Raw genomic sequence first — 10,309 nt, forward strand, 5'->3', positions numbered from 1 at the left:
GAATCACTCTTTTCACAGGTTGATCATGTTATGAAATCAATCCTTTACTAAGACCAGATGCTGTAGGCGCTGAAGTAGGTCACTCAGCCTGATGAATCTGCTCTGTCATCATAAATGTTTGCCTTCCCACTATGTTTATGTCATCTCCAACCGTTGGTTATGGTACATGCACTTTCCTCATCCAAGCTATTAATATATATTGTGAATAACTGTGGCCCCAGCACTGATTCTTGTGGTACTCCATTTTTGAAAATGGCCCCCACATCCCAAACTCTGTCTTTTTATTAGTTAGCCAATCCTCTATCCATCCTAATGTCCTCCAACATCATGCGTTCAACTAGCCTAACATGCGGCATGTTAGAGCTTGTTTCTCTTAAGTTTAACCCTCAGATTCATGAGATGGTACCAGCAAAGCAATTAGTGTGTCTGTTAGTACATACAATGTTATCTTCTAGGGATTAACTATCATTCCAATGATCAACTCAGTCTATCAGTATCAAAGTGTGACACTGGAAGAACACAGCAAATCAGGCAGCATCCGAAGAGCAGGCGAATCGACTTTTCAGGCATAAGCCTCTAATCGGGATGTTGCCTGACCTACTGTGCTTTTCCAGCGCCACTCTTTTCGACTTTGATCTCCAGCATCTGCAGTCCTCACTTTCTCCTAAGCCAATCAGTATCCTTTATTTAGAAAATCCATATATGATTCTACAATAATTGTTGATATTAAAGCAAATTCAAACTCAAAATAACCATACAAATTAATGCACATTGTCTCATGCATGCTTTTAAAATATAAAACTGAACTGTTTTTGAGCATATCTTTCTGAAACTTATTAATCTAAGTTTATATAATTGTGTCTGAAACAACAAAGCCCTAAACCTTCTATCTGATTTGGGCCAAATACCTTCTTCCTTACAGAGAATGTTTCAACAACTTTCAGAATACTGTATTTAATTCTGGTCCACCTGCTGTAGGAACAATGTTGTTAAACTGAAAAGGTTGCAAAAAAGATTTACATGGATGTTGCTAGGGTTAGAGGGTATGACCTTTCGGGAGGAGGCTGAATAGGCCGGGGCTATTTTCCCTAGAGCATCAGAGGCTGAGGGGTGACCTTCTAGAAGTTTATAAAATTACGAGGGGCATGGAATAGGGTGAATGGCCGAGGTCTTTTTCTCAGGGTAAGGGAGTCCAAAGCTAAAGGATGTTGGTTTAAGGTGAGAGGGGAAAGATTTAAAAGGGACACAAGTGCAACGTTTTCATGCAGAGCGTGTGTATGTGGATTGAGCTGCCAGAGGAAGTGGTGGAGGCTGATACAATTACAACATTTAAAAGGCATCTGGATGAGTAAGTGAATAGGCAGGATTTAGAGGGATATGGGCCAAATGCTGGCAAATGGGATTAGATTAATTTAGGATATCTGGTTGGTATCTGATTTAGTGACGAATGGAGGTTGTTGAGAATGCAGCTGAAGCTGTTTGGATCAAGCACCCTCCCCTGAGAAACTCCTGAAATGATACCCTGGGGCTAAGGTGATTAGCCTCTGACAGATCCATCCATCAATTTTTTTATATTTGCTATGGAACTGGGTAGTAAGAACAGTTTATCTCCAAACGTGCAGAAAATACTTGGATTTTAATTGAGTTTGAATGTATTATCATCTGACTACTATTTCAAATTTACGGTTTGTTATTTGAGACTTATGAAATGTGCAATCTGTTTCAGGATGTCTTTCTTATAAAGTGATGTTTCATAAATGTATGTCTGTAAGCTAATTGCAGAGCTATCTTTATCCCCTATAGTTTGCACATATTTGAAAATTTTAGAATCAAGCACCAATGTAATTGCTGTGATATTTTGTCCCTTTTAGTTTGTGATAGACTTTACAACAATTTCAATCTGACATATCAATTTAAAACTATATTATGTCTAACTTGTAATCAGATCATTGGAATTTTATTAGATCTCAGTTGATTTTCCAATTTACAAGAGAGGATTTAGGATGAAGTGGATCAAGTAGATCATGTGATAAGTGGGGAAACATTTATGGGATAATGATAATTGTATTGTAAGGTTTAGAGTGATGGTGCAAAATAAAATTAGTCAGTGCTGAGAGAGTAATCAACTGATGGAAAACTGACTTCATTGAATCAAAAACCGAACTGGATGATATAGGTTTAGAACCAAAGATTGGTGGGAAAAAGAAATAATAGCTGAACAGGAGGTTACTGTTGAAGAGGAGATGGCTCAGACCCCATTGAGGTTTGTTACCTCATAAGTGGGAGGGGAAACAAATCCAGATCTCCCTGATGACAAAGCAGACAGAAATTAAGTTAAAGAAGAAAAAGCTGTGCTTACGCTAAATATCGGGCAGTAAACAAGATTGAGAACCATGCCGAATACAGAATGTTCAGAACAGAAATGCAAAAGCAAGTTCGAAAAACAAAATGGGATCATGAAAAATATTGGAAAGGGGAATCTCCGAGTTTTTTTTAAATAAGCGTTTATAAGTAAAGATTAATTAATGGAGGAGTAAGGTCCAATATGGTGATTTCCAGTTGGGAGTTCGAGGTATAGCTGAGGTGTTAAACGAAAACTTTGTCTTGTAGATAAAAACAGATGCAATGACGTTACCACTATACCTCTTCCCGCTTCCCACACCCACCCCACCCCATGGAAAAAGTTTTAAAATTGGTTTGTATTTTTACTGTATTTATATTTTGTTTGCTTAATATTTCCTTTTTAATCTTTCAGTTGCTTTTATTTTTATAATTCATGTTTTTATTTTTAATCAGAAGTCAAATGGGTTCATTAACTGAATTGCGAATTGCATAGCCAAAAAGGAAATTCTTATCGAGTTGGTTTAGTTGCAATTGTGGAGTTTTCTGTCAGGAGGCAGAACAAATTTTGTGCAGCTACTCTATTTCTCAAGCATTTAATCCCTTATAATTTTTCTGTTCAGAAGCTTAAGATGATAAAATTATGAAAATAAAAGTTCAATTTTAAATAGTAGAAGTAATGGTTTACTTTTAAAGTTAGTGTTTTCTTTAATATGCAATTTATATGCTTTATTTTTGAAAAAAAATGTCATCTTTTTAACGTTTTAAGTTAATGGATTATTACTGTGATTCTATTGGTAAAATATCAGAAGTAAATACCCGAAATAAAACCTGACTCACTCCTCATTTCTTCCTGCTCTCTCTCCTCCACATCCCCTGTTCATCAACTTGAGTGTATGACTATTACTACAGAAACCTTCCCATTGGTTTTCCATGAAGTCACCCTGTACACGTCAGCTTGGATAATTACCATCTCTCTCTTAGTCGACTGGTGATGTCACAGATGGACCTGTCAAATCCAAACACTGACCATGGTTATTTGTTTCTGATTGGGATTTTTTTAAAACTTGCCCCCACTTGGACACTGATTCCAAACTGTTTAGGACATAAATATGATGTTTGAATAAGTGAATAATTGTATAGACGATAACTCATGACACAATCTTTAGCTGTAATAGTATAAAAATCATGGTTGGGTTCCTATCATATCCTCCTGTCTTCAACATCACCTCCACTGCTGCTTTATTGTTACATTGTATGGGTCCTGATTACCTTGCAGCTAAGTTCATACGTGATATGATTTTTCTGTTAAGACCAGGTAGGTAGAAAGTTGATTCTGAATGATTTGACTGACTACATTTGGTGGGTAAAATTGTCTTTCATCAGCGCATGTAGTTTTTCAAGTTGTTTGGCTTTGTAATGAACATTATGTTGATATAATTAAAGAATGTGTTAAACCCATATTTTAGGGACACAATCAATCCTCTCCTATTCAAAAATAGATTCACTGTTATTAAACACACAAACCTCTTCCTAGTTTCTGAACTATGTGTTGCTGGGAAACTAGCGATGCGTTTTTTCTTGACAGTGGGGGAAGCATTGCTTTCTGCATTATTGAAGCATATCGTTTTTTAAATTATAACTGTTTTTAAGTGTCTTATATAAAGTAAATGCTCTGGGCAAGTGTCTTTTTTATGATATTAAGAACATATTTGAAGTCAGATTGAAAAGGTATCTTGTGTATTGTTCATTATCCATATTAATGTTTAGACCTCTACTGCAGTTCATGAAGAGGCTAACTAGTCAAATGTGGGTTAAGAAACAGTACTTACGTTTTAATTCACACGCAGATTCCCAAAAAGATGATCTGATGTAGTGTACCAGTATAAGCACTAATATTGCCTTTGACCATGCAGCTGTTTAATATTGAGGTCAGAAGAGTCTGGAATAGATAATGAAGCTGACATTTTATTTGTCAAAGGAAATTGATGACAGCTGTTCGAGCCGTCCTGCTAACGCCTCCCGTGAGATGCTTGAGGCAGACTCTTTCTGTGGGTTTTAATAGCAATAGAGATTGCCTATTACTTCCCGTTTTTGTTTGATAGTGCCTTTGTCATTAAAGACTTTGAAACAGAGTTACAATATCTTTCCACCATTAGGGTCATCTTGAATATTCCGTTTAGACTCTGACACATACACTCCAACATATCACGAGTATTTGTTTTAATGCTCAGTGGACAATGTGTGCTTAGGCTCCTAGCACGTGGGAGCATGATTGATCATTGTCTGGATTGATTGCAAATAGAATTTGTTGAAGGAGAGGAGGTGATTGCGATTGCTAAAGGGCAGGATGATGAGAAGACTAATCTGCAAAAAAATTTGTGCTTGTAAGAGATAGTTGTACATTTTCGCATAGGAGTGAGTGAACTAAAATGCACTAAATGTAATGTAAAGAGAGTAGAACATATAATGGACAAAAGATCAGAAATTTGCAGTCTTTTCAGAGGTGTTTCTGATGTCATTTTGAAAAGAAATGGGGGTCACCAGATAATAGAGCAGTGATGTGTACTGTTGAAAGTGGCACCTCTGATTGGCAGCTAAGGGTAGAGAATGGCTCTATTTATATTGAAGCATACTTTGGAGTGTTTGTTGAAGACATTTTCCTCATTTTTTTTATTCTTTAATCTAGATAAGAATTTTGATGAAGATGATTCGGTGGATGGAAATAGGCCATCTTCTGCTAGCTCCACGTCTTCAAAAGCTCCCAGTTCACGGCGTATGGTTGGTACCAGTCGTAGACCAGGATCATCTGCAGTTGGCTTGAGGACTGGTACAGGTAACAATATCTGATATACATTCATCTGATGTATAAATTGCTATGTGTTTTTACATTGTTTACCCTGTTTTCACTTCAAGCATAAAAATAAATTAGAGCACAACAAAGTCTATTCCTTTAATTGGTCCGTAACTCTTCATGCAATCTGTTTTGAAAGCATTTGTTCAAGATATTCGACTACCTGTTAATCTCTTTCATTAACCAGATGTGCAATAAAATTCTGCAGATGGTATTCTTAAACTTGTAGTCAGTAGTGTCAGTGAAAAATCAATGTAGAATAAAATCTAAACTTTCAGATTTCTTTTACACAGAATTAGTAGAGTCATGCAAGTTATTTTATATTTTTTCCACAGATTATATTTGTTTGAAACTTGATATGCTATATTTATTGCTCTCTCTACTCCCAAAAGGAATCTATCCTTTTAAAAGAGAGTGGAAATTCTGGGTGTGGCTGACACTTTGTCACTTTGTCATGTTGTCATTTCTGCCTTTTAGGAAAGGGATGATATTTTGAAATGTTGTAGTCTGGAAGCTGTAATAGTGGCCAGGTTTTAATTCAAAGTTGTATACTTTGAATTCTGAAGAAGTGCAAGAGTTAAAAGCCCCTATCATTGATAATAGTCAGATTTTTAACTCAGGCAGTCTCCAGGTTGCAAATAGGCGTCTGTTCACAAGTTGAGCACACTGCAGGACAATGGATAGCTGCCATTTGTAAGCACAGGCAATGTTTAAATGTCAGATCTTCAACATACAACACCATATATGGAATTGTGCTCATAAGTACTTGTATGAGCATTCATAATTCGATTGTTTGTAAATTGGGAACCACTGTGATCAAATTCGGATGCAGATCTTGTTTTTAAATCTCTGCCATCAGTAAATTAAGGGTCATAGAATTATACAGTCCAGAAAGGGCCATTCGGCCCATCAAGTTTATATTGCCAAAAGTCTATCAATACCCCATAAAAACCAAAAGAACTATGGCTGCTGTAAATCAGAAGCAAAAACAAAATTTGCTGGAAACACTCAGCGGATCTGGCAGCATCTGTGAATAGAAATCAGAGTTAGTGTTTAGGGTCCAATGACCCTTCCTCAAAACTGATGGTAGCTGGGAAAATGTATAAACTGACATCTTTCTAGCTACCATCACTTTTGAGGAAGAGTCACTGGACCCGAAATGGTAGCTGTTTTCTCTTCACCAGTACTCCATTAGTCTCATAGCCTTGAATATTGTGGCTCTTCAAGTGCTCATCCAGTACTGTTTAAAGATTGTGAGGTTTCCTGCCTCAACTACCATCTCAGTCATCCAGACCATCCCCCTGGGTTTAAAAAAGAACTTTTCCTCAAATCCCCTCTAAGCAACAAGAAAGACAAGCATCCTCTATGGCTTCTTAAATTCCCTATCGACCTGTTGTACCATCTTCAGTAATCCAGACAAGTACCCTGAGATCCCTCTGTTCCTTTGGCCTTCTTACTTCTTGCCATTCATTGAGTACTACCTTGTCTTGTTCTTCTTTCCAAAGTGCACCTCACATTTATCAGTGTGAAATTCAATCTGCCACTGATCTGCCCACCTTACCACTCTGTTTGCACCGTCCTGCTTCCACCCCACTGTCAACCACCTAGCCAATTACTTATTTCTCTTACAAAAGATTGCACGCGCACAATTTTAATAAAGGATCACGAGTTGATATCTGTGGTACACCGTTGCACACCAGTTACAAATATCCTTTTATTGCCACCCTCTGTCTTCTGTCATTCAGCCAATTTTAGATACAGTGAGATTTTATCTTCTTTATCAGATTCCCATGTAGGACCTTGTCAAATATCTTGTTGAAATTCATATAAACTATGTTAACTGTCCCACCCTCACCCAACACTTCGTTGCCTCTGCCAAAAAATCCATTTGATTTGTTAGGAATGACCTCGCTCTGACAAGGCATTGCTGACTCTTTCTGATCAAACTTTGCCTTTATAGATGGAGATAAATTTTCTCATTCTCTATTTTCTCATTCTCTATTTTCTCTAATAGTTTCCCTATCACTAATGTTATACTCTTTGGTCTACAGTTTCCTGATTCTCTACCACCCATCTCGTGCCTCATTAGTTGTCCTCTGGTACCTCCTCTGTAACCAGAGTTGATTTAAAAATTTGGGTTGGGGCCCTTAATATCCTCCCTTGTCTTCCACAGCAGTCTGCGATACAAAACATTGGATCTGGGGATTTGTCTACTTTTAAGTCTGTCAAAATCTCCAATACCTCCTTGCTGCTTGTGTCAATCTATTCAAGCATGTCAAAGTCATTTAATCGAATTCTGTGCTTGCATCTTCCGTCTCCCAAAAAAAAAGACACATGTGAAGAACTCATTTAACACTCTACCAATGTTCTCTGGCTTAACCTGGTTATTCTCACCCCCTTTTGTACCTGTAACCTACCTTGGAATTCTCCCTAATTTTATCTCAATCCCTTCTTTGCTCTATTAATTGCTTTTTCAGGTTCCCCCATGCATTTTCTGTATTCCTGTAGGATCTCCATTGTTTTGCTCCCTTTGTAACTGTTGAGCATCTCTCTTCCATTTTGTTCACTTCTAAATATCATTAGGAGGTGGAGCTTGTGATGTGTAATCTATAATGCTTCATTCCTGTAAGTAACTAGAAATACATATATTTGATTACAGATTAATTATATCTATAAACCTATATAAGTGCCTGTTACGTATATAGTCCCAACTGGTTTTCTTAAATCACCAAATTAAAGTACTCTGGATGATATATCACCCAACCAACATTTTGCATACAGTACTGGAATGAACAAATGTTAGAGATGTTGTTAACTGCAGCAAGTGAAATATCTCCAGCATTTGTTTGCATAGTCATACTTCAGTTAACATTTCTGAGCCACTGCCGCAGCCAGACAATGACTCAGTATTTTTCACACTGAGTTCTTAAATCATGTTTGAATTTACAATGCAGCATTGACATTTCTGATTAGACAGGGTTCAAATTGCTTTTGTGAATCTCGTAGGAACTTCAAAATATTTTCAGCAATAATCATAAGATGCTGTTGTTTGGTGTATGTTAAGAAATTCAGGATGTTTGTTGAGAATAGATGAGGTTTAGGAGCTCTTTAAGTTTCCTGACTGTTAGTGGGTGAATTGAACTGTTTAAAAGCCTCAAGAGCATAAGATATAAAGGAGTAGAATTTGGATATTTGGCTAATTGAATCTGCTGTGCCATTTGATGATGATTGAAATGATTCTCATACCTATTCTCTTACCTTCTCCCCATAACCCTTGATCCCTTTATAAGTCAAGAATCTATTTGTGTTTTAAATACACTTAGTGACTTGACCTCCACAGCCATCTACGGCAATTAGTTCCACAAATGAATTGCCCTCTGGTTGAAAAAATGCTGCTTCTTCTCAGTTCCAGTGGGCAGTGCCTTCATTCTGAGACTGTGCACTTGTCCTAGTCTCTCCTACTAGCGGAAACACCATCTCCATGTCCACTGTATCCAGGCCTCTCCATCCTGTTAAGGTTCAATCAGATCCCCCTTCTTATCCTTCTAAACTACATCAAATGATGTAGAGTCAGAGTCCTGAACACCACCTCCTATGTCAAGCCCTTCATCTCCAGGATTCCTCTCTTGTAAACCTCCTCTGGACTCATTTCAACACCAACACTTCCTTCCTTAGACGTGGAACCTAAAACCGCTCACAATATTTCAAATGTGGGTCTGATTCGAGCCTTATACAAGCTCAGCAGTATATCTCTGCTCTTGTATCCAACCTTCTTGAAATGAATGCTAACATTGCATTTGCCTTCCTTGCCAACTGAACCTGATCTTAACTGTAAGAGAATCCTGAACTGGGTCTACTAAGTCCCTTTGTGCTTAGGGTTTCTGAAGCCTTTCCTATTTAGAAAATAACCTGCACCTATCTTCCTACTAAAGTGCATAACCTCACACTTGCCCATATTGTATTCCATCTACCACTCTGCTAGCCTGTTCAAGTCTTTCTGCAGCCTTCCCTCTTCCTCAACATCACCTGTCCCTTCACCTATCTTTGTGTCAACTGCATCATGCACTGTAAATTTAATGATCACCGAGCTTCCAATTTGTCTGGCTTTGACCACATTGAATAAGTGTTTAACAAATAGCAAAATGTCATAGATACTTGACTGGAATAAAAACAGAAGTGGCGAACTTTTAAGCTTTCTGCTTTTTCCATTAAGATTTGGAAATGTGTATTTTAAAATAAAGTTTTACATTCACTTATCTACTGATATGCTATCCATGGCTCCGTGTGGATATTACGATTCCCTCATAGACTCATCCAGCCTGATGCATGACCATTTGTGGCAAATAGGAGAGTTACAGGGTAGTAGAAGCTGCATTTTCTAATATCTGCATAAATGTGTGCCCCTTTTCCTTGTAGATAATGAGGATTTGGTGTACCATGCTTTAAGTAAAGTTAGTGTACAGCTGTTTAGGGATCAGCTAACTGGATCTAACTTGAGATTTTCCTGATTAATTATTTCTTGCCTTGAAGAGATTTACTTATTGGGGAGATCATTGATGAGACCACATGTCTAATACCGTGTCCTGTTTCAGTGGTCTTATTTGAGGAAGAAAACTAATGAATCAGTGGTGCTTCAGAGGAAGTTTAGTTGGTTGATGGGAAGTTTAGTGGGATGAGTGGGCTGTCTAATAAAGAAAGTATTATAATGGGCATGTTTCCGTTGGAGTTTAAATGAATGAGGTATGACTTTATTGAACAGGAAATAAGATCCTGAGTTGTCTTTTCAAGGTGAATGTAGAAAAGTTGTTTCCTCTTGTGGGTGAGTCCAAAAATAGGCTGCACTATTTAACAATTAACGGTCACCCTCTCAGGACAGAAATGCTTTTCACTGACTGAAATTCTCTGGTTCCAAAGGCAATAGAGATAGTCACTGAATTATTTTTAAGGCAGAGGTAGACATATCTTTGTTTGTCAAGGGAATCAAAGGTTATTGGGGGTAGATGGGAATGTGGAATTTGAAGCACAAAAATGTTACTGAATGGCAGAGTGGCTTGAGAGAAGGAGTGACCTACATTTCCTCAGTTGGTATTTGTTGTATTCCTACAGTTTGTCCAT

General features: G+C 37.5%; 1 long non-coding RNA gene across 1 annotated transcript in view; it reads left to right on the forward strand.

Annotated features, from left to right (window-relative positions):
• LOC122548016 overlaps window positions 1-5,254 on the forward strand; it is a 31,287-nt gene extending 26,033 nt beyond the window's left edge. Inside the window, exon 3 of the long non-coding RNA XR_006311154.1 lies at window positions 5,030-5,254. This is a non-coding gene — a long non-coding RNA (uncharacterized LOC122548016). The remainder of the gene's footprint in view (window positions 1-5,029) is intronic.
• The last annotated feature ends 5,055 nt before the right edge of the window (window positions 5,255-10,309 follow it).

Source organism: Chiloscyllium plagiosum, unplaced genomic scaffold (assembly GCF_004010195.1).
Source record: "Chiloscyllium plagiosum isolate BGI_BamShark_2017 unplaced genomic scaffold, ASM401019v2 scaf_9533, whole genome shotgun sequence".
In the NCBI taxonomy this organism is placed as follows: Eukaryota; Metazoa; Chordata; class Chondrichthyes; order Orectolobiformes; family Hemiscylliidae; genus Chiloscyllium; species Chiloscyllium plagiosum.